This window comes from Rana temporaria, chromosome 12, assembly GCF_905171775.1.
Source record: "Rana temporaria chromosome 12, aRanTem1.1, whole genome shotgun sequence".
NCBI classification, from domain to species: Eukaryota; Metazoa; Chordata; class Amphibia; order Anura; family Ranidae; genus Rana; species Rana temporaria.
The window spans coordinates 29,317,319-29,341,617 of record NC_053500.1 but is presented as its reverse complement, the minus strand read 5'-3'; the positions used below and the strand labels follow the sequence as shown (position 1 = coordinate 29,341,617).

Here is a 24,299-nt window from a genome sequence, read left to right as displayed (position 1 = left end):
CTTTTTTCAGCCAACATACATGAAACTACATGTTTTTTCAGCTCTTTGGCACCACCCTTTGGGCAGCTTCTGCCAATGTTGTGCTATGGTTAGCACTGGTTCGGTTTTTTCCCATTGGACTTGTGTACACACGATCGAATAATCTGACAACACATTTGTGGTCGGAAAATTTGAAAGCATGCTATAAAACATTTTTTGTCGGAAATTCCGACAATTGTCTGGTGGAGTGTACAAGCGGTCAGATTATCCAGCAAAACCCTGCCATCACACATTTGTTGTTGAAAAATCCGATCGTGTGTACGAGGCTTAAGATGTGGGCTGGTCCTACAACATCCTGCACTGTACATGTAGACAGAGAGGCCACGACAAGTCACAGCGAGGAGGAAGCTTACAGAAACAAGGGATAAGTATTTCTGGCAATTTCTCCACCTCTAGATAAAACAAGTTTAACTGCAAAGAGCCAGTGACTGACAGATCAAGAACTGAGCAATCGGTGGTCGTTTCATTGCTCAGTTGCAGGTTTGAAACAGATGCTGCATCCACCTTGGTGGGTAGTTTTTTTGCACTCCCATACTTCTCTTAAATTGTTACTAATCCCAGTAAAATCAGTCTGTATATGCAGTAAAGCATGCTGATTATACTCACTGTGGAACCTAAGGGGTTAATCCTGCACATTGGGTAAAAAGGCGGTTAGATCCTGTATGCACGGATCCTCCTTTCAATGACTCCAGAACAGGTCCAGATAATACAGAGCCTTTGGAGTCAGGCTGCACATGCTCAGTTTGGTGTATATTGTTAGCAAGTTGTTTTTTTCTTAGGCAGGGGCATGTGATCAGCACAGGCCCAATCAGCACTGTCCAGACAGAGGGTCAGGAGTCATGGATCCTGATAGGACAGCTCAGGAGTATGAAAATTCCTCCTACAAGCTTTACTAGAAACTGATAGAAGTCACATAACCTGCTAAATACCTTTTCTCATCAGTAGTATATACTAAAATAATTGCATTTCCATGTTCTGTGTACTGTTGGAGACCAGATGCAGTGAATGTAGGCTCCTAGATTTAGGAGCACTTTAAGACAAGTAAAATACTCAATTTTTTTTGCCGTTACCTGGAATTGTTTTTAAGCTAGTGACGGGATTTTTTTTAATGAAGAAACGATGATCACCAATAATGCAGATAAAAGGAACACCACCTTTGGCAAAATATATAATGGTACTTTCTATAACTAATCTTCAGGTCTAAGATTATTTTTTAAACATATGAGCAAACAAAAAAAAAAAAGCTCCAACAGTGAAAAGACAGCCCATTAGGGGGGAGGGAGTGGGATTCCAATGCACAAAAATGTTCAAATTGTCAGACAAATTTTTGCCGCAACACATGTGCATTGGGGGGCTTTTGAGAATGAATGGCACCACAATGCGAGCGTTGTTGCCAGGCACAGATGTAACTTGGCCCTGATTGTTAAAGGGTCACTAAAAGGAAAAAAAAAATGTTTTGCTGAAATGACTGGTTACAGGGTATAGAGACATAATAGTTAACTGATTCCTTTTAAAAATGATTAAAAATAGATAAAAAAAACAATCATATATTGTACCTACAGTTTAGTTTTGTTTTGGCTGTTTCCTGGTTCTCTGATGTACAGAGCCAGAGAGCCAATAGAGGGCAGTGATTCTTTGTAAAACAAAACTGGATTGGTTCTGACACACAGTAAATCACACCTCCTTGATTAGTCAGCACAGTGAGAAATCTGCCAGTACTGTGGTGATCAGGAAACAGACAACCAGGAAGTGTCCAGAACAGAGAGGAATTACAGCAACATCAAAGAAAAAACAAAACAATGAGGACATGAAACCAGGACTGCAGTAAGGTAAAGGAAGCTATTTAGCTAAAAAAAAATCCTTTAGTGACCCTTTAATATGGTCATTGGCAGCATTGAGCAAATACAGAACAGAAAGACAGAAATGTGGGGAAAAAAAAGGGAACCCTGAAAACTAACCATCAAAATAAATAAAATGGTCCTACAAATTTATATTTGTAGTAATAAAAAAAATTGTATGCAGAAAAAAAAAAAGGTGACAAAAAAACTTTATGGAAGAATTCAGTAAAGAAATCTAAGAGACTCACAAGTACAAAAAGACATCATTTGGATATTGTTACATTTAACAAACTTTGTGCAAAAAAAAAAATATATATATATTATATATATATATATATATATATATATATATATATATATATATATATATATATATATATATATATATATATATATATATATACAAAACATTAATATGCACTTGTTGCATTTGTGTATTGTTTATACATCACGCACATTGTATCATTAATGTATTATTTGAATGTTGCATAAATAATAAATAGAACACAACTATAAACTGCAACAAAGTTCTCCATCATTTTTCCATTCATTAGACTCTCCAGCACTACGATTCACATAGCCAGGGACTGGAGAATGCCGAGTGCTGACAGCACTGTGTAAACATGCAGCCCATGCCATACAAGTATGAAAATCTACAAGTGATTCCCAGGGCGGCAGGGTCACACAGAATACTACACACACTCTGACACATGTTACTTATCACACACAGCCTCCCAAGTTCCTCCTCTTTATAGAAAAGCACCCAATACAATGCACTGCATCCAGATGCTGCACATCCCTGATCTGCAATGACCTGAGCATGGTTATAAAGAGATTCATGCATGTTCTTCTGTACCTCTGCTCAGACCTTCTGCAATCACACCATTTGTGAAGAAAGTTTTGCATCCAACTGGGTAAATATAACACATAATGACACAATAAGGCAGGTCACTGCATGTGGATATGTCAGAGGAAAAACACTCATACAGAATACTGCAGAGCCCCACACACAGCACTGCAGAGCCCTGACCACTGACATTCATAACACAGCTCCACACTTTGTAGCAAATGCTGAACATTTCCAAGATATAGTCTTTGTAACAAAGCAAGCACTTTGTTCTAAATAATAAACATTTCTGCATGATACACCAACAGCAATACACATGCTGCTATTCACCCCACATTAAAGCATGCACCCTGCACACTAGACAGTCTACCACACTGCTTTACAGAATACAAGCCTGTCCTATGGGTTGTGTACAATCATATGGCACTATGGGTTGTGTACAATCATATGGCATTACAGCCTGTCCTATGGGTTGTGTACAATCATGTGGCATTACAGCCAGCCCTATGGGTTGTGTACAATCATATGGCATTACAGCCGGCCCTATGGGTTGTGTACAATCATGTGGCATTACAGCCGGCCCTATGGGTTGTGTACAATCATATGGCATTACAGCCGGCCCTATGGGTTGTGTACAATCATATGGCATTACAGCCGGCCATATGGGTTGTGTACAATCATGTGGCATTACAGCCTGTCCTATGGGTTGTGTACAATCATGTGGCAATAATGCCTGTCCTATGGGTTGTGTACAATCATGTGGCATGAACGCCTGTCCTATGGGTTGTGTACAATCATGTGGCATGAACGACTGTCCTATGGGTTGTGTACAATCATGTGGCATGAACGCCTGTCCTATGGGTTGTGTACAATCATGTGGCATGAACGCCTGTCCTATGGGTTGTGTACAATCATGTGGCATTAACGCCTGTCCTATGGGTTGTGTACAATCCTACAGGGCTAAAGCCTGTCCTATGGGTTGTGTACAATCATGTGGCATTAACGCCTGTCCTATGGGTTGTGTACAATCCTACAGGGCTAAAGCCTGTCCTATGGGTTGTGTACAATCATGTGGCATTAACGCCTGTCCTATGGGTTGTGTACAATCATGTGGCATTAACGCCTGTCCTATGGGTTGTGTACAATCATGTGGCATTAACGCCTGTCCTTTGGGTTGTGTACAATCATGTGGCATTAACGCCTGTCCTTTGGGTTGTGTACAATCATGTGGCATTGAAGCTTGTCCTATGGGTTGTGTACACTACTACAGGACTAACGCCTGTCCTATGGGTTGTGTACAATCATGTGGCATTAACTCCTGTCCTTTGGGTTGTGTACAATCATGTGGCATTACAGCCTGTCCTATGGGTTGTGTACACTACTACAGGACTAACGCCTGTCCTATGGATCTGAAGGCTGTCCTATGGGATGTGAGTAATCCTATGGAATGACAGTGTATCCTATGGGCTGTGTACACTACTACAGGACTAACGCCTGTCCTATGGATCTGAAGGCTGTCCTATGGGATGTGAGTAATCCTATGGAATGACAGTGTATCCTATGGGCTGTGTACACTACTACAGGACTAAGCCTGTCCTATGGATCTGAAGGCTGTCCTATGGGATGTGAGTAATCCTATGGAATGAGGGTTTATCCTATGGGCTGTGTACAATCATACAGAATGTGAGAAGCAGGTGGCACATTGCAGAGAAGCATTGCCTTCATACAGGAGGAGGATGATGTGTGTACAGATCAGACACACACACATGTACCTGCTGTAGAGTAATACATACATGATGTGAGAATGGGCCCTCCATACACTGCAGAGGTATGATGCATGGTGACCCGTGCAGTGTCCTGTAGTCCTCCATGCCCCCTCCCCCCCGGGGCTCTCACCTGGCTCAGTCTGCACCGTCTCTTCTGGCAGCTCGGTTCTGCCTCTTCCCCAGGCCGGCTCCCTCCGCACAACGGGAACCGGCCCTGGCCGTGTGACAGCCGCCTCCTCCTGAGCCCTCCCCCCGGAGCCTCGCCCTCCTATCCTCTCCTTATCTCTCGGTTCCGTATATACATACTGCTACACCGGCCAGAGCCGCCGACACTGCGAGACCACGCCCACTGCCTCATTACACATGCAGAAGTCGTGTTCTCTGGCCACGCCCACCCGCTGATTATCTATTAATGAGACGTCTACACAGGTCACACCCAGCTCCTTATTTATTCATAGTGAGGTGCCATGGATTTTCCATTCATCAGAGGCATGGGGAGGGCGACACGCTGCAGAGCGATGAGGAGTCATAGCGGAGCGGGTATGCAGATCACAGCACACACTATACAATCTCACTGCAATACAGAGTCTACCTGATTTCATACACATGCCATGAATGGCGAGGATTGTCCTTGTAGTACATTACATTTACCAATCCTGTGTTATATGATGACCTACCCCCCCCCCCCCAATGTATCAATCTCTATACAATCACACAGCTCCGTGCACTGACCGTCTTTAATATTGATTGGACCCTGGGCAAACATTACAAGCCCCCTCCCCCCATGCAATTTCGCTCTCCACCTGCTCTGAGACCTACAATAAATAGCAGCTGGACTCAAAATCAGTTTACTGAATCAGATCAGGCAGCAATTGCGATTGGTTGCCAAAGGTTGCAGTGTATCATTACTGCTCACTGACTGGCTGCTAGAGGTTTCAGCACACATTACTGCTCTCTGATTATTTGCTAGAGATTACAGCACGGGACTTCTGCTTGTTAATTGGTTGCTGGAGATTACTGTACATCAATACTGCTCACTGATTGGTTGCAAGAGGTCAGTGCGCATCATTACGGCTCACTGATTAGTTGCTAGAGATTACAGCACATAATCTCACTGCCTGCACACCATGAACTGGGGAGGTGAAGAGACCCATCAGGGGTCAAATCCTGGGGGAAAAAAGTGTGGGAACTCCCACCCAAGATCCACTCCCCCACCAAAAGAAAAAATGATACGCTCATATGCATAATTACTACTCTGCATGTTTTTTTTTCCAGCAAATTCTTTCTAAATCCCGCGATAACTCGCGGCAGACCTCCGCAATGTCTCCTGGGAACAATGACAAAAGCTCCCAGGAGACATTGCGGCATCGAGGAAGTGACGGAATACCCGCACACTACCTGATGAGTCCATATACAGGAATCGGCCAGTAACATGAAGGATTACTAAGGTTCGCCTGCCCCTGACAGTGACTCGAGCCGGGCATCGCCGCTTAGTGAAGGATTGGCTCAGACGGCTCGGTTGCTCTAGTCCTGCAAAGGGAACTGAGTTCCTACTGTGAAAAAAGTGCAGGAACTCTGTTCCACTTCCCACGCGTTCCCGCAGGACTTGAGCCCTGGGACCCATCAATAGACTGAAAACTCCTAGGGATCCTGGGATCAGTGGCAGTGGCAGTGCTGGAGGAGGGGAGAATGTGATTAGTGGCAATGCTGGGGGGTTGATGGGATCAGTGGCAGTGGTGGGGGGATAGGAGGCAGTACACTGGCAAATTCTGAATCCTGTGGAGCAAGGATATGCAATTAGCGGACCTCCAGCTGTTGCAAAACTACAAGTCCCATCATGCTTCTGTCTCTAAGTGTCATGCTGTGGCTGTCAGAGTCCTGCTATGCCTCATGAGACTTTTAGCTCTGCAACAGTTGGAGGTTCGCTAATTGCATATCCTTGATGTAGAGCAAAGATGGAAATCTTTGGCAAGTAGATAGCGGGGTATTCTACAATGAAGACCAATGTGAGGGGGGGGGGATTATACAATGACGACCAATGTGAGGGGGGGGGGGATTATACAATGACGACCAATGTGAGGGGGGGGGGGATTATACAATGACGACCAATGTGAGGGGGGATTTGCACTGACCACCGTGTAACAGGGTTTTATTTTATGCCACCAATATTAAGATGGATTTCTATACTGACACCAAAGTAATAGGAGCATTTATACCAATTACCAGTGCAAGGGGGAATATATAATCTCCAGTTAGGGTGACATTTACACTGACAACCATTGTCAAGGAGATTTGTACTGACCACCAGTAAGGTGACCCTTCTACACTGACCACCAGTGTAAAGGGGGATTTACACTGACCACCAGTGTAAAGGGGGATTTACACTGACCACCAGTGTAAAGGGGGATTTACACTGACCACCAGTGTAAAGGGGGATTTACACTGACCACCAGTGTAAAGGGGGATTTACACTGACCACCAGTGTAAAGGGGGATTTACACTGACCACCAGTGTAAAGGGGGATTTACACTGACCACCAGTGTAAAGGGGGATTTTGCATGTACCACCAATGTAAAGGGAAATGTACACTGATCAACAATGTAATGAAGAATTTACAACAATCAATGTAATGGGGGATTTCTACACTGGACACTAATGTAAGGGGTAATTGGAAATTTACATGGACCACCAATGTAAGGGCTCTTTCACACAGGCGGTTCTGCTTTGATCAATCTGCTGATCCTCGTTGAGCAGGCGGATGGCTGTGCAGAGATGGACCTGTCAGAGCCCCGATCTCCTCTATGGGGAGATTGGATGAAACCGAACCGCCTGTCCGTTTTTTAATTCAATCCTCCAGACAGATTGAAAATAGGGTCTCCATCCGTCTGGATTTCACAGCATCGGATACGGACGGATGTCAGTGGACATGTCACTGCTGACATCCACCACTCCATAGCGGTAAATAGAACGTCCGATGTGTCCCATGGAGATCATTTCCATCACTCCCTGTCCTATAGCTAAAACTGTAAGTGAGAGGAAATCCCTCCAAAGTGAGGGAATCTCTGGTTGTCACCAGAACTACTGTCCCCCATTGGAAGATTTCTCTTCTATTCTTGTTTTTGTGACAACCCAAAATTTGGAGTTTTCTTTGTTTTTCTCTGTGTCCCGCAGACGCACAGCAATAAAAGCCTGACGGGTGTTTTAATCCATCTCCACCAGGGGGGGGGGGGGGGCAACAGGGCAATTGCCACCCTGAGAAATTAGCAAATTTCTAGTTGCGGAATTTGCGGGCGCCGGAGAGTCTGAGCGGGTTTGCGGCTCGGCGGTGAGCGAGAGTCAGAGTGGGTGGTCAGCTGGTCGGCTCTGTGGGTGAGCAGGTGGCTGGCCAATCAACAAGCCGGGGGAGCAGAGAGATGACAGTGTGTCTCACCGCCCTGCGCCCACCCTGCATCCCTGCAGTAATTTCCGCCCTCACTGTGCAGGCAGCAGAGAGATTACATCATCTCTCAGCTGCCTGACTCTGAGAAGCAAAACACCACCTTAGCATGTGACAATCCGCAAGGTGAGGTGGCAAGTGACAATCTGCATCTGGTGGCAGGCAAGTGACATTCCGCAACTTGTGACAATCCGCAACATGTGGCAGGTGGTGTGGCAAGTGACAATCCGCAACGTGTGGCAAGTGACAATCCGTAACGTGTGGCAAGTGACACACTCGGGGCTCCCACTGATTCTGCATTATGGTGAGCTGAACTATTTCAATCAGCCTGATACCATAAAAACCATGGTGCCATGGTACCAGTCATTTCCCTGATAAATTGCCCCCCAGAAAAATATTTTCTGGTAGTGCCCCTCCCGAGACTAGACTCTGGATCCGCCCCTCATCTCCACTCTATCCAAAACTAAAAATCTTTGGTTATACTTTAATGCTAGCTATAAATCCTAATGATTGTTCCGATCTTTCAATGAAACAATTTGACATCTGCAGGAATTTAGTGATTGTTTCACCATAGCTCCCAACAGTCTCTTTGGAACCGAATCCCTCCGTCCTTTTTCTTCTTCATTGTCCCTCCTTTTGATATGATGTATAGACCTGTATATAATTGTATGTCGTATTATAAGTCTTTTACTGCACTAAACATTTCACCAACCGCTAAAGGGCTCTTTCATACGGGCGGGCTCAGCAGAAATCGATCCGCTGATCCCTGCTGAGCAGGTGGATGACAGATCTGTCTCCACTCACTGTGCAGAGACAGACCTGTCAGAGCCCAGCTCTCCTCGATGGGGGGGGGGGGTGATGGGATGAAAATGGAAGGAATGTATGTTTTTCACCCGCCCCGCCCTGCCAGACAGATGAGCAGGATCAGATCGGATAGAAGTGGGTGTTAGTGAACATTTCACCGCTGACATCCACTGCCCCATAGGAGTGAATGGAGGATCTGATCAGGTCCGCCTGAAAAAACTGACATTTGGACCTGATTGGAAAGCCCATGTAAAAGGGGCCAAATGATTGCAGTTATTTTGAAAAGCCAATATAAAGGAACAGTCACTCTTGACCCAATTTACATGGGCAAATTTAAAACTCACCACACACTACAATCTGATTGTACAACTGTGACGGTATCGGTATGATATCCCCGTCAACGTTCCCTTCTTCCCATAACGAAAATCACCCCAATATTCCACGAGGAGGGATATCCCTGGAATCGCCCAGAAAGCCACACATGAGACCAGCTTACTGCTTGAACAACACAGAGTTTTAATGGTAAGAAACCAGAGCTTATATGTGGTTACAACTGTTACAATGACAAATCTCCGCCCCCCCCCTCACACAGTGGGGGGTCTTCAATACAGCTCCTTTGAAATAAAGATATTTCTTTGAACTACTCAGTAGCTAGCCGAGTCGGCACCGCATATAGAGAGATAATTATCACAATGAAGCAATCAGCATAATTAACACAAGCCACTTATCTAATCACAGTAACCAGTAAACACAGGGCTAAAACAATTAACATTTGAAACAGGGCTAGCTGCAGAAGAGTAACTACAATTAACAGCCTTAAACAAGCAGGGAGGATTAACCTGAAGCATATAGGTAAAAAGTCCATCACAATGGCCCCCCTTCTTCTCCCTGCTCCGGCAAACCCGGTTGGACCTTTCCTGGTCCAGTAGGGTTGACGGGTTCAGAGCTTTTAGTCCGAGGTTAACTCCGTTTGGCATGACTGACCTCCCTTGACAACTGCTCCCGACTCAGGTATGCCACCGGGTCGTCAGATCACACGCCGGTCAGTCCCCAAGTCTTTGTGCGATCTGCAGAGTCACCAGAAGTCAGTGTGAAGATGGCGAATGGGTCTGTGCGCCGCCATCTAGGTGTCCCGCTATGGGAGGGGCAGGTTATGGCTCTGAAGTGACAATCACAGGAGATTCATAAAAAGAAAAAGTTATATTTGTTGAAGTGCTGTAGCACTGGTGCTCAGAGTTCGGGGGGGGGGGGGGGAGAGGGGACTCAGAGCCCCATAAGGTCAGCCACCCCCTGCTCCCTCCGCAGCCGCCGGTTCTCCTCTTTGAGCTTCTCCAGCTCCATCTCCAGTTCATGGAGCCTGGGGGGGTCAGCCCGCTGTGACCTCAGGTGGTTGTTCTCCTCCTCCATGCGGCTTATGCACTCCTCCAGCTCCATGTACTCACGGATCAGATCCTGCTTGCTCATGTCCTGCAGGCTCTCCACGTGGTCCTTCATCATCAGGAACTGGGTGGGGGTGTAAGGGGCCACCGGTGGGCCCTTGGCGAACATCTCGGCCCGCATCTGGGATGCCCGCTGTGACTCCCTCTCCTCCAGTCGCTTCTTCTCCTCCCAGGTCCGCTGGTTATATGACTTCCAGGACCTCTTCTTCTTGGAGGTTAGCTGGCGGTGCCTCTTTCTGCCCAGCTCCCTCCAAGGCCCCTCCGGCTCATGGCTGTCGCCCATGACCAGCTGACAATGGTGTTCCCTGTTGTCCGTAATAACAGATTGTACCATGAGGGCTTCGTAAGGGGTGCCCAATGGTTCTTCCTGACCCAGCTCCTGGGGATCCCAAGCCGAGTCTACACAATGGGCTGCTGCTGGTGGGCGGTACCCAGGTTGAGACCAATTTGACCTGGTGTTGTCATTCATGGGGCAATTCTGCTTGAAGTGACCCAACTGTTTGCACCGGAAGCAGCGTTGTTCGTTGTCCTCCTGGCGTGGGTAGCGAGGGCTATATGTCATCGGTCTGTTAGGCGGTTGGTATCTAGCGGCTGGTGGGTGTGAGGGCGCCGTTGGTTGTGGGGGTTGTACCCGTGGTGTGACCTGGTTTGTCTTGCGAGTATCCGCATATTCATCCGCCAACTTCGCGGCCTCTGGTAGAGTCATGGGCCTGCGATCTCTCACCCAATCCTTGACGTCCGTCTGGATGTGATTGTAAAATTGCTCCAGGAGCATTAGTTGCAAAATGTCCTCTGCGGTGGTGGCCTGGCTGCTGTTAACCCAGTTAGAGGCCGACAGGGACAGCTGGCATGCCCATTCCGCATAAGAGTCTTTCGTGGTTTTGCGTGAGTCCCTGAACTTCTGTCGGTGGGACTCTGGGGTTACTGCATAGCGAGCCAGGAGCACTTCTTTAACCCGGGCGTAGCTATGGATATCCTGATCTGGCACGGTCCGGAAAGCATCAGAAGCTTTGCCTGACAGTTTGCCTGACAATATTGCAACCCACTCTCTTCTAGCTATTCGGTGCAGGTTACATTGTCGCTCAAAATCCGCCAGGAAGTTATCAATCTCACAGTCCTTTTCATCAAAAGCTTTAAAAGCGCTAAACGGAATCTTCCTTGCGTCTGCTGTGCTGTACTCACTGTTCGGAGAAGGTGCGGCTGCTTGTTGGACTGCTGCCAGTTTTAACTGTAGTTCTGCGTCCCTTATTTGTTTAGCCTTCTGTAGTTCTGCGTCCCTTATTTGTTTAGCCTCCTCCGCTAACAGGTCCATCACTTTCAGCACCACATCTGTCGTTGGGTTCGGGCCGAACCACGCTAGCTTCTCTCTCATTAGCTTGTTGGCTGGCGATTCCTCCTGAATCACTGGTGTATCCATCTCTTGTACTGCTGGCGTTGCTGCAATCCCGTCCTCCTGGTCTAGCTCCATTGATTCCGCTATGATGACCCGCTTGGTTTTGTTGCTAGCAATCCTTCCAGTAGTTCTTCCAGTAGTTCTTCCAGTGTCTGCTTGGAATCCGGGTGTGAAGGAGAGTAGAAGGGAAGATCCCACTGCTGCCACCAATTTGTGACGGTATCGGTATGATATCCCCGTCAACGTTCCCTTCTTCCCATAACGAAAATCACCCCAATATTCCACGAGGAGGGATATCCCTGGAATCGCCCAGAAAGCCACACATGAGACCAGCTTACTGCTTGAACAACACAGAGTTTTAATGGTAAGAAACCAGAGCTTATATGTGGTTACAACTGTTACAATGACAAATCTCCGCCCCCCCCCTCACACAGTGGGGGGTCTTCAATACAGCTCCTTTGAAATAAAGATATTTCTTTGAACTACTCAGTAGCTACAACAACCAACTTTTTTACTGTATCTACCATTAAATATGTAATGATTCCTGATTGCATACAGATTGATTGGGAAGTTGTTGTTGGTAGATCTAAAGTTGACTGTACAAAGCTCATATGGTCAGGTTGTAACATTTACAGTGAGCCTAAGGTGATGTATTGGGATGGGGGATCTGGAAAATTCAGAAAAGTCATGGTAGGGCAGGCCATACACTGTTCAAAACTTCAAAAATTCAGCAGGAACCGGCCAAGATTTGAACTGTTAATGGGCAGGCAGAATGTATCAAGTTGATCAATCAACTTGGGTACAACCAGCCTGCTGGATTCTTTGTGATCATCGCTAGCAGCTGCTTTAGCTGCTGGTGATAATCACTGTCTCCCCTCTTCTGGGAACCTGTCAACATGTATGGCAGCCTTGGTTGTATGTCACACCTAAGGCTGGCCATACATGGTTCGAATTTCGAAATAATTTTCTTTTAAAAATCAGAAAATTCCTGCGTTTTGTGATCCAATGGTGCCACCATTCATTTTGAAATTCGACCAACCAAGCCTTCCATTTCACCTCCTGTTGCAACAGAAAGTTATTTTCATGGCCGGGAATCTTCTTTTTCTTTCTGGGGTATGTTCTTTTCTTGCACATGTGCATTTCTTTTTCCATTGCACGATTCTCCCATCATTGATTAGAAAATCGTTTGTTTTTCCAACATGTCAGATTATTCAAATTTTGATAGCCACACAAAAATCGTCTGTTTCTGCAGCCCACTAATGGTGCGAAATACGAACGAAAATACTTAAAAAAAATGCAGAACGTTCATAAACATGCGTATATGCACCTATGCATGTTAATGGGCAGAATTAATATTCATAGATTAATAGAATGTTAACGCAGCGTAAATGCGCACAAACCTATGTACAATGCAAGCCTTTTACTGCATTTTTTTATGTGGCTTTTCTTCTGCCAGAAGAAAAGGTGTTCAGAGGAGCTGCGCAAACACTTGGTGTGCATGGGGCCTAAAAGAAACAAAATATAAATAGTTTGATGCACATTGCTTTAGCAAAGGATTTGTCATCCAGTTATCCACTTCTGGACCGACCACCACATATATACTGCATCAGGGTGGCCTGGCTGTGCAAAATCACGTACCTGTATGTGATTTTTGTGCACACGATCTGGGGCATGCCGCTCCCCCTGTGATTAGACGCAGCAGGAGCCAATCGGCAGGTCTGGCAACCGCGGTGGAGGAAAGGCAGAACGGCGGTCTGCCTATGTAAACAAGGCAGACTGCTTTTCTGTCACGAAGTAAAAGATCTTGTGTTTCTGCTAATTGGAAACACGGATCTCCCTTTTCCTCCAGTGCATTCACTCCTCCCCACAGTTCGAATTTACTCCCTGGGAGCACACTTAACCCCTTGATTGCCCCTTTGTATTAACCCCTTTCCCTGCCAGTGTCATTTATACAGTGATATGCAAATTACTGGTTGAATATGACAACTATTTTGTTTTAATGGATGTTCTGCTCATTGTCCATTTTTATATATGTTAGATTCTCAAGCTCCAGAAGAAGCACTGATGCTCACAACATTTGTTATGCCTCAGGCTCAACCACACAATCGTATCAATCTTTGGAATATTCAATTCAGACTATTGTATTTATCATTGGAAATAACTAGTATTACTGGTGGGTATGAATGCTATTTAGGTTAATCATTAGAATGTTTTTTAACTTTATGTACATGCTGTTTTAACACTATTCAAATATAAACATATATTAAAGCGGGGGGTTCAACCATAAAACATTTTTTTTTTTAAAAAATCCCCTTAGATGGATGCTCGTTTTGTCTAGGGGAATCGGCTAGTTGTTTTAAAATATGAGCTGTACTTACCGTTTTCGAGATGCATCTTCTCCGTCGCTTCCGGGTATGGGTCTTCGGGAGCGGGCGTTCCTTCTTGATTGACAGTCTTCCGAGAGGCTTCCGATGGTCGCATCCATCGCGTCACTAGTAGCCGAAAGAAGCCGAACGTCAGTGCGGCTCTATACTGCGCCTGCGCACCGACGTTCGGCTTCTTTCGGAAAATCGTGACGCGATGGATGCGACCGTCAGAAGACTGTCAATCAAAATAGGAACGCCCATACACGGAAGCGACGGAGAGGATGCATCTCGTAAACGGTAAGTACAGCTCATATTTTAAAGCTAAGGAAAAAAAGTGTTCTGTATGGGTGAACCCCCGCTTTAAGCAATTTACATGGGTGTGCCTATAAAGTCCAATTTCTAATTTTCGATTTCCGTTTTTAAATTTATACAGTGACGGTGCATTTTTAAGCACTGATCACTGTATTGGTGTCAGCGGTCCCCAAAAAGTGTCACTTGGTGTCAGATATGTCCGCCGCAATATTGCATTCCTGCTACAAACCGCTGATTGCTGCCGTTTCTGGTAAAAATAAGTCCATAAAAATATCCCATAGTTTAAAGATGCTATAACTTTTGTGCAAACCAATCATACACTTATTGGGATTTTGATTACCGGTATGTACCAACATACATATTGGCCTAAATTGATGAAGTTTGATAAAAAAAAAAAAATGTATTGAGTTGTTTTTCATTTTTGCAAAGTAAAACATTATTTACAAAATTGTCGTGTTTTTTTTTTTTTTTTTGTTTATAGCACAAAAAATAAAAACCGCAGAGCTGATCAAATACCACCAAAAGAAAGGGGGGTAAAAAAGGACATATATTATTTTTGGGTACAGTGTCAAGACCACACAATAAATAAATAAAAAAATATATATATAATATAATATAATAAAATATATATCAGAGACCCTAGAGAATATATATATTGTTTGGGATTTCTAAGTTATATTTCTAGCAAAAAATACTGATTTTAACATAAGTAACAAGTATCAGAAAAAGGCTTGGTCTTTTTAAAAGAGTAAAGTTTTTTTTTTTCCAGTTTTATACTTGCCTAGGTGGGTGTAGCATGGGTCTGTATCCCAGCGCTTCTGCACTGATCGTTAATTGCCAATCGATCGGTTTTCAGAGCTCCATGAGCAGAGGGCTGTAGACTGCCAGTCACAGCTCTCTTCTCCCTCTTTGCTCACTGGATCGCTGGGCTGTGGAAGGGGCAGGGGTGGCCAGCTCAGGCTCTCAGTGGCTCGCTGAGAGGCTGAGCTGGGTGTTGGACCAGGCACCTGATGGATCCAGACTTTGTCAAGATGACGCTGTGACTGACACCTGTGATGTCAACAGAGACCGGACGTCAAACGGGTCACCGAGCACTCCTGTGATCCAGAGAAGTACAACCAAATGAGCTTTGGCTGGACTTCTCCTTTAAGTATTTAAACTGACCTCATTTGCAGACCAAAGTTCATCCAGTTTGATCTGTAAAGGAAACAGAAAAGCCACCCACTCCTCCGCTGCCATCATATTATTGACCAGACGGATCCAATCAGCCCATCTAGGAATATGGGTTGACTTCTAATGGATGGGGATCAGACCTCTGGCTGCATTTAGGAGGTCAAGGGGGCATCCCATAATACCCCTAACCCCATCCCAGGGTAGGGGATTCCTATTCAAGGTAGCGCTACACATGTGGAAGGTTCTGTTTGTATGGATCTGTAAGATTTTTTAGGTAGATAAAGAGATTTGTGAGGTTTGGATGGTTCTCTGTGCCTGAGCAAGGCAACTATATTTCAGAATTTTGATTCTGCACAATAGAGAGACTTGTAAAGTAGGGAAAGCTTTTCTGCTTGAAAACGATGCCTATAATTTGTGCCGCTTTGCAGATGATGAGGAGACCTGAAAGGAATAAAAATGTTACAGCCTGGTAAGGAGAGACTGTTTGGTTTGGATATTGCCTTCACATAGTGAAAATTTAAACTTTGTGGCTTAAAAAAAAAAATTCTTTACACATATAGTTTGAGAGAACAAATCTTCATCTCGTATCTTGGGATATAAAATAATCGGCAATTTTAAGACTCTCTGCACATACTGGAAAGCGAGTAAAGCATTTTGAAGCTTCCAAGCAAAGTATGTACAGTATATCTAGAGAAGGATAAAACTCTGTTTACAAAAAGAATATGTCACGCATTTTTCATTTCATCTGAACCACTTAAACGTCATCCCACAGGGTGTTTGATAAGTGAGCTGCTTCACAGAAGAGATGGCAGGGGCAAGCGTCACCACCACTGATTAATGGCATTGAATAAACCACAAGACCAAATCAATTGTTCCGGCCAGCAGGGAAAAAAACACAATAGTTTATACACTGCGCAATGGCACAGACCAATTGCCCCTGTCACTGCCTGTCTTCTTCATTTTATTTAGTGCCCATGACAGCCTGCCGTGGCTCTTCATGTCCACTGCTGCCCGTTTTCACATTTTGTCTCTTGGGTACAATACTAATGAGGTTACATATCCACATTTAAAAACAAGAACAACACTATACTTGGCGTGATTTATTTTATTGTAGGCTGACAAGCGGAGATCACAAACTGCACACTAACAAGTCACTGGTCATGAAATATTTTGGGTATTTGACACTTGTATCAGAGATTCTGAGAGAAAACAGAAATTTACACCAGGTTCTAGGATTGGTGTAAGAACCTCTAAGCAGGAAATGAAGTGGTCATTTATTAAAGGGAATCTGTAAGAACTGGAAATATTCAGTTCACTCCTTAGGTGGTGGCTTGGAATAAGAACGCAGTTTGTGAAGTCTGATCTCCCATCCTGCAAACATGCTCCAGGTCAATAACTCACAAAGTATTAGGCCTCGTACACACCACCCAACATGTCCGATGAAAACGGTCCACGGACCATTTTCATCGGACATGTCCGCTGGGATCATTTGGTCTGATGTGTGTACACACCATCAGACCAAATTCCCAGCGGACAGAATACGCGGTGACGTGGCGGCGACGATGACGCCGCGACGTGCACGCACCAGGAAGTTCAATGTTTCCACGCATGCGTCGAATCACTTCGACGCATGAGTGGGATTTCGGGCCAGCGGACATCTCCGATGAGTCGTACTGACCATCGGACATGTCCGACGGACAGACTTCCAGCGGACAAGTTTCTTAGCATGCTAAACTTTTGCCTGCTGGAAACCTGTCCGCTAGGCCGGGAAACTGTCCGGTCGGCCCTACACACGACCAAACATGTCCACGGAAACTGGTCCGACGGACCAGTTTCAGCGGACATGTTCGGTCGTGTGTACAAGGCCTTAAAGGTGCAGGTTCTAGGGCTGTCATCCCGATCCTGCCTTTAAAACCAAATCCTCACTGCTAATCACATTCACTTTTGAGCAAAACATGCATAGAGCAGCAGCTGACCTTTTTATTTCATTCAGTTGCAGTTGCTGAGAGGCTGAGCCAGGTGTGGGTCCAGGCATGTGGGCAGATCCTGACCATATAGTCATGATCTTTCCTGCGCCTGAACCAGCTCTGTGACATCAGCCAACAGTGGGCTTCAACGAGTCACAGGAGTGCAGAATGAACTGCACTCCTGTGATCCGCAAAAGTACAGCCAAATTAGCTGTGGCTGTACTTCTCATTTAAAGTAAATATGTTCTTTGCTCATTAAAGTAAAACTATAGGCAAAACTTCATTTTTTTTTTCTTTCATTTAATGTTGGATAGAGCAAGGGAGGGTTATAACTCCTGTCAGAGATCAGACAGACATGGTCAGGTGGATAGCCGAGGTCAAACACAGGAAGCAAACAGGAGTCAGGTCAAGGACAAGCCGGATCAGGAACAGGAATATCACGGAGATAATGCACTGGAGGAGCCGAAGATCAACCAGCAAATGCAAACACTAGCAGACTTCCTTATACAGGCCCATGTGACCTGCTGGTAGAGATACTGGGTCCTAAAGTCCTTCTCCTGCCAGAGATGCTGGGTCCTAAAGTCCTTCCTCTGCTGTTAGTTCCCAGACAGTGCCCCCCCTGATGGGCAGCCCCCGGGTGCGCATTTGGGCAATTGTGTCTGTATTTGGTAGGGGCATGTACATTGGCTTCAGGTTCCCAGGAACTCTCTTTGAGTTGATACACTTTCCATTTAATTGGGAATTGGGTTTGTCTCCCTCGCTTCCTGCAGTCCAGGATTGATTCTACCTCAAATTGTGGTGGTGGTGGCTTCGCTTTCCCTGGAAATGGATCTTAACCAATGGTTTAGGCAAGGTGGTATCAAAGACCGGCTGGATCCTATGAGTCAGGCAGAGACAGTTCGTACGCCACTGGGTTTATCGCGTTTGATATGAAAGGGACCAATATACCTTGGCCCTAGCTTCCGTGAAGGGCAGGTCAATTTCAGGTTGGCAGTAGACAGCCACACTTTGTCCCCTACCTTGAAGGCAGGATTCCCCCTCCGTTTCCGATCAGTGTTTTTTGTAATTCATTCGGGCTTTCTGTATGGACTCCCAGAGGACCTGATAATTGTTTTGTATGAAAACCTCTCTGTTCTGCAAGGCGGGTACAGTAGTTTCAGGCAGGGCAGCAGGGTGAAATCCATAATTGGCCCAGAATGGGGACTGGTTCGCAGCTGAATTCTGCCAGTGGGAGCACCAGGGTTTGGTTTTTGCTTTCCGTTTGCCCATTGCTTTGGGGATGATAGACAGTTCCACTTCTAAGGCTTTACAAAGGGCTCTCCAAAACCTGGAGGTAAATTGCACTCCCCGGTCTGAAACGATGTTTGGGAGTCTGTGAAGTCTTCTCTCCTTGATAAAAATATGAGCTGTTTCCGCCGCAGAGGGAGAACCAAGCATTGGTATGTAGTGGGGCATCTTGGATAGTCTCTCTACCACAACCAAGATGGTTGTGAAGCTTTCAGAGGGAGGAAGGTCAACAATAAAATCCATAGAGATAATTTCTCAGGGGCGATTAGGGATAGGCAGGGGTCTCCATAACCCCCAGGCTTTGGCTTTTTCGCCTTTGCTATGTCGACATGTAGTGCATGACTTGACGTAGGATCTGCAGTCCCGACTGAGGTTAGGCCACCAAAAGAACCGCTGAAGGAGTTTGTTGGTCTTTAAGGCCCCAAAGTGCCCTGCAAGTTGGTGGTCTTGGAATGTCCTGAGAACCTAAGATCTTGCTTCCTGAGGTACGAAGATTTTGTCCTGGTGCCAAAGTAATACATCCAGCCTTCTTAATGAGTCATGTTCAGATTCAGGGCAAGATGTAGAAACTTGTTCTATTGATGCCTTTTCGGCTTGGTTGAATTGGAAAAAAATATTGCACAGATAAGATGGTGCTTGGAGGAGCACATTCAGTAGATTCGGGGAACATCCTGGACAGGGCATCGGTTTTCCCGTTTTTTTAACCCGGGCGGTATATCAGGTGGAAATTAAATCTAAAATAAAAATGACCCATCTGGCTTGTCGAGGTCTTGGGCATTTTGCAGATCTTAGATATTCCAGATTTTTGTGATCTGTGAAAATCACAATTGGGTGATTAGCACCCTCCAGTAGATACCTCCATTCTTCAAGGGTGACTTTAATTGCCAGGAGTTCTCTCTCGCCCACATCATAGTTTCTCTTGGCCTGATTCAGCTTCCTGGAGCAAAAGGCTACTGGATGAAGCAGGGCCTTTGGTCCCTGATGCTGAGAGAGCACGGCTCCCGTAGCTACTTCTGAGTCCACCTCAAGGACAAAGGGAAGAGCTGGGTCTGGGTGTTGCAACACAGGAGCAGAGGTGAAGAGGGCCTTCAGTTTTTCAAAGGCTGTTTTGAGAATCCTGGTTCCAGGAGAAGTATGAGTGTAGGTGAGTGAGCTGGGTGATCAGAGCAATGATATTCGAGAAATTTAAAAAAAAATTCCTATAAAAGTTTTTCGGATAACCGCCCGACGCTTTTTTTTTTACGTCGTTTGCGTTCGGCTTTTTCCTGCGTATAGTTACCCCTGCTATATGAGGGGTAGCTAATGTTAAGTATGGCCGTCGTTCCCGCGCCGAGTTTTGAAATTTTTACGTTGTTTGCGAATACGGATTGTGACGTCATTTAGAGCAATGCACACTAGGAGATTTTACGGACGGTGCATGCGCCGTTTAAGTAAATGTAAAAAACGCGGGGTCAAGGGAAATTTAAATAAAACACGCCCCCTACATCCCCATTTGAATTACGCGGCCTTACGCCGCAACATATACGCTACGCCGCTCTAACTAAGGGCGCAAGTTCTTTGTGAATAAAGAACTCGCACCCAAAGTTAGAGCGGCGTAACGTATCGGAGATACGTTACTCGGGCCGGACAGATACGCCAATGTATCTGAATCCGGCTCACTGAGTACAATTAGCCCGAGCTGTCCAATAAAAATGCTGCAGTGGAGTTATGCCTCCCACTGCAGTGTCATAGAAGGGGCTTGTGTCTAAAAGACAAATGCTTCCTTAAAGCCCAGCTTTCTTAACTACTAAGGAAAAAAACATGGGTATTACGATTTACCCATAATCCCATGTTTATCTCACACAGTTAAGAGGAAGAATGAGAATCTGCTGCTGTTGAAAAGGTACTGTTATAATCAAGCTAAAGCATATTATAATGCTTTGTTATAAGATGATGATTTATTTACTGTGAAATTACTGGTGTGAAGTTATAACAGTAATTTTGTCCGTTAAGCTACCTGCTTGAGTACAGTTTTGAAAAATATAGTAAATTACCTTAAAAACCATATATAATAATAATTTGTATATTTATGGCAATTTCCCCTTGCCACCCAGGCCAATTCTGACGCTTCTCTCCTACATGTAAAAATCATAATTTTTTTTTTTTTTTTTACTAGAAAATTACGCAGAACCCGCAAACATTATTTATTTTATATAGATGGATATTGTTTAAGCAGAAACCCTAGGGAATAAAATGGTGTTCGTTGCAACTTTTTATCAAACTCATTTTTTTTTTTGAAAAAACTTTTCATGAATATATGTTAAAAAAAACAAAAACAAAAAAAAAAAAAAAACACTAAAGATAACAGATTTTTTTTGTATAATGTGAAAGATGTTACACCAAGTAAATGGATACCTAACATGTCACGCTTTTAAATTGTGCACACTGGAGGAATGGCACCAAACTTCAGTACTTTACATGTGTTGCAGAGGAGGTCTAGTGCTAGAATTATTGCTCTAACGATCGTGGTGTATGTAACCTGTGTGTATCTAGCTCTAAAACTAGCCAGTGCCTCCCAGCCACTGACCTCCCCGCAGATTCCTGCCCAATGTTCCCTGAATGTAAAACCGAGGCTTATGCAACTGTATTTGAGTCTGAGGGCACACTTCACCCCAGCCATATGTAATGGGCATTTTGGACTCCCCTATCTGTGGCATGTGTATGAGGGATCAGGGGGACTTTATTCATCTAACCTGGAGATGCCCCAAACTACATCTCTACTGGGTGGGTGTTCTAAACACTATCAATAAGGTGTTTCGAACTTATATACCACGCAAGCCTAAACCATACCTATTGGGCATTTTAGATGACCTACAACTGCCGGCTCCCATGCGAGAGGGCGGTGGCTAGAGTTTTTTTTTTCAGGCTAGGCGAGTGATGCTTTGCTATTGGAAGTCTACGAACTCTCCTTCTTGCAAGGCGTGGATACAATTCATGGGGGAAACCTTTATATTGAAGGTGTGTATGTATGTATGTGTGTATGTATGTATGTACCGTATTTTTCGCTCCATAAGACGCAGCCCCCCCCCCAAAAAAAATGGGGAGAAATGTCTCTGCGTCTCATGGAGTGAATACTGACCAGGAACCCCCGCCGCTGAGCAGTATGGCCACATAGATCCAGAGCACCGCATTGCAACAGGCAATCGGCTGCAACATCACAGCCCAGAACCTCTCCAGCAGCGATCCATCTATCCTCCTGATGTGCTCATGCCATGCTGACCATCCAAGCATTGCGGAGACACCGCCAAGACCCACTGCCAGTGAAAAATGATCGGCTTTCTCCCCGACAATGCAGCACGGGCTTCACCAAAATGGCGGCGGGAGTCACAATGCACCGCCAGCTGCTGGACTTCTAGAGCCTTCCTTCTCAGCTCGAGCAGCAAGTGCAAGCTCAGAAGAACCTGTTATTACAGGTGAGCAAATTTCAACCATGCCTTGATGGTTAACTCCTTATCTCCCTCCACATATACCCAGTGAAATCTAGACTCTGGGGAGCCAGATATATCTTCTCCTCTTATGGATGTGGCAGACCTCTCTCCTTCACTGCACCCTCCTGCCACTCTCCCAGACCCCTTAGGACAATTTCCAACTACAGGCCAGCACCGCCAAGATGTGTCACTATAAAAGACATGATCATGTCACTGAGGGCCTCTATACAAGCATATGGCGGTGGAATGCACCCCATCTTGTCAGCACGAGCCAGGTGGCTATCGTCTCCTCACTCTACTATTTTAGTACACCAAAATTCTTTTAGTACACCATTTGGTTCAGAATATATTTTTTTTCTTGTTTTTCTCCTCTATAACCTAGGTGCGTCTTATGGAGCGAAAAATACGGTATGTATAAAAATCTAGCAACATAGGGACGGTCCTTGTAAATGTAATAACTTATGGGGTCCCTGGCTGGACACCCCAGGCTTAAGCCGGCTGGAGCTAGTAATGGACAGACTGCTCATAGGCTAGGCAAGATTCCCCAAGTAGGGAACGTGGGTGTAAAGCTTTGTAGTAGAAACCGAAGGTGGGGGACACATCCCTGAATGGTTAAATTAAGGCGGTTATTGCTCTGGTATTTATGAAAAAGTGGTATAATTCATGTTTTATTGTTTTTATTCAATACAACATACAAAGACTTTTGAATATGCCTGATCCTGTGTATGGTTGTCTTGAAAGTACTTCATATTTATAGTTGCTATTGGCTGCATTCCCTTATATTTCTATTTCAATAAAACTCTTTCTGATGGAAAAAAAACCAGCACTAAGCAGCTCAAGGGACACTTCTCGTTGAATGTAAGTACAATTTCCTGTGCTGTTTGTTTATTTTTTTATTTTACATTTTTAGTTTTAGCTTAGGCTTCAAAGGGTAACTGCACTTTTGTGGGGGAAAAAATTGCAAATAAAATAAATAAATAATATAGCATATAAAATTGCAACTCAAGTCATATTGTAATTGAATGAATGGTATGGTAAAATGCAATGTAGTATGGCTACCTGGAGGTTTTCAAAAAGTCTGCAATAAGCTCAGATATCGGGCATCCCCTGCAACAAAAATATAATTTTTGGTGAGATACACCCTGCAGCAAACCACGTCATAAGGGATGCAGACCCAGCAGTTTTCCTCATTATTACCCTTCAGATGCAGAAACTGATTGACAATTGTGAAACCACTCCCATTAGACTTACTTACCACATGGACACAGAGAAACACACAGGGCTTTCTTCAGAATAATAAAAGGTAGGAATCTGCAACACAGTTTGGTAAAATCCCAGAGGGGGTGTTTTTTTTTGTTTTGTTTTTTGTTTCTCAAGTTACTCTTTAACCACTTCCCACCATATACTGTAGCAAAATGATGGCTGGAAAGTGGTTCTGTTATCATGACTGAGCGTCATGACGTCCAGCAGGATAAGCCGTAATTGCGTGCCCATTGTTGGTGTGGTGTGTCAGTCTGACACCCTGCATCTCCAATCGAGGTAAAGAGCATATGTAAACAGAAGAAGCCACATATCGGCTTTTCCTCTACTCGCACTGACAGGCGCAAGTAGAGGAGAGCCTATCAGCTGCTCTCCTGACAGGGGCGGTCTGCGCATTGATTATCAGTGCAGACCCATCGAGGATGCCCACCCATGACCACCCGGTAAGCCAAGAGCCCACCAGGGATGCCAATCAGTGCCCATTAGGGAAGGCATTCTGTGCCTATCATTGATGCCTGCCAGTGCCTCTTAACCAGTGCTACCTATCAGTGCCCTCCAGTGTCACCTATCAGTGCCTCATCAGTGCAAATCGGTACTGCCTCATCGGTGCCAATCTGTGAAGGAGAAAACTTACTTATTTACAAAGTTTTGTAACAGAAACAAAGAAAATATAATTTCCAAATTTTCGGCTTTTTTTTTTTTTTTTTTTTTTTTGTGTGTAGTAGCAAAAAAAAAAAACCCAGTTGTGATCAAATACCAATAAAAAGATTGATTTGTGGAAAAAAATATTACAATTTCATTTGGGTACAGTGTTGCATGACCGTGCAATTGTCATTCAAAATGCGATAGCGCTGAAAGCTGACAATTGGTTTGGGCAGGAATGTGTACAAGTGCCCTGTTTTGAA

At 44.8% G+C, this 24,299-nt stretch overlaps 1 protein-coding gene across 1 annotated transcript in view; it reads left to right on the top strand.

Annotated features, from left to right (window-relative positions):
* The first annotated feature begins 4,953 nt into the window (after positions 1 to 4,953).
* The window catches only part of MARCHF10 (membrane associated ring-CH-type finger 10), a 102,358-nt gene continuing 83,012 nt past the window's right edge, over positions 4,954 to 24,299 (top strand). The window contains exon 1 of the mRNA XM_040329839.1: positions 4,954 to 5,030. The gene's annotated coding sequence lies outside the window, so the exon portion shown is untranslated. The remainder of the gene's footprint in view (positions 5,031 to 24,299) is intronic.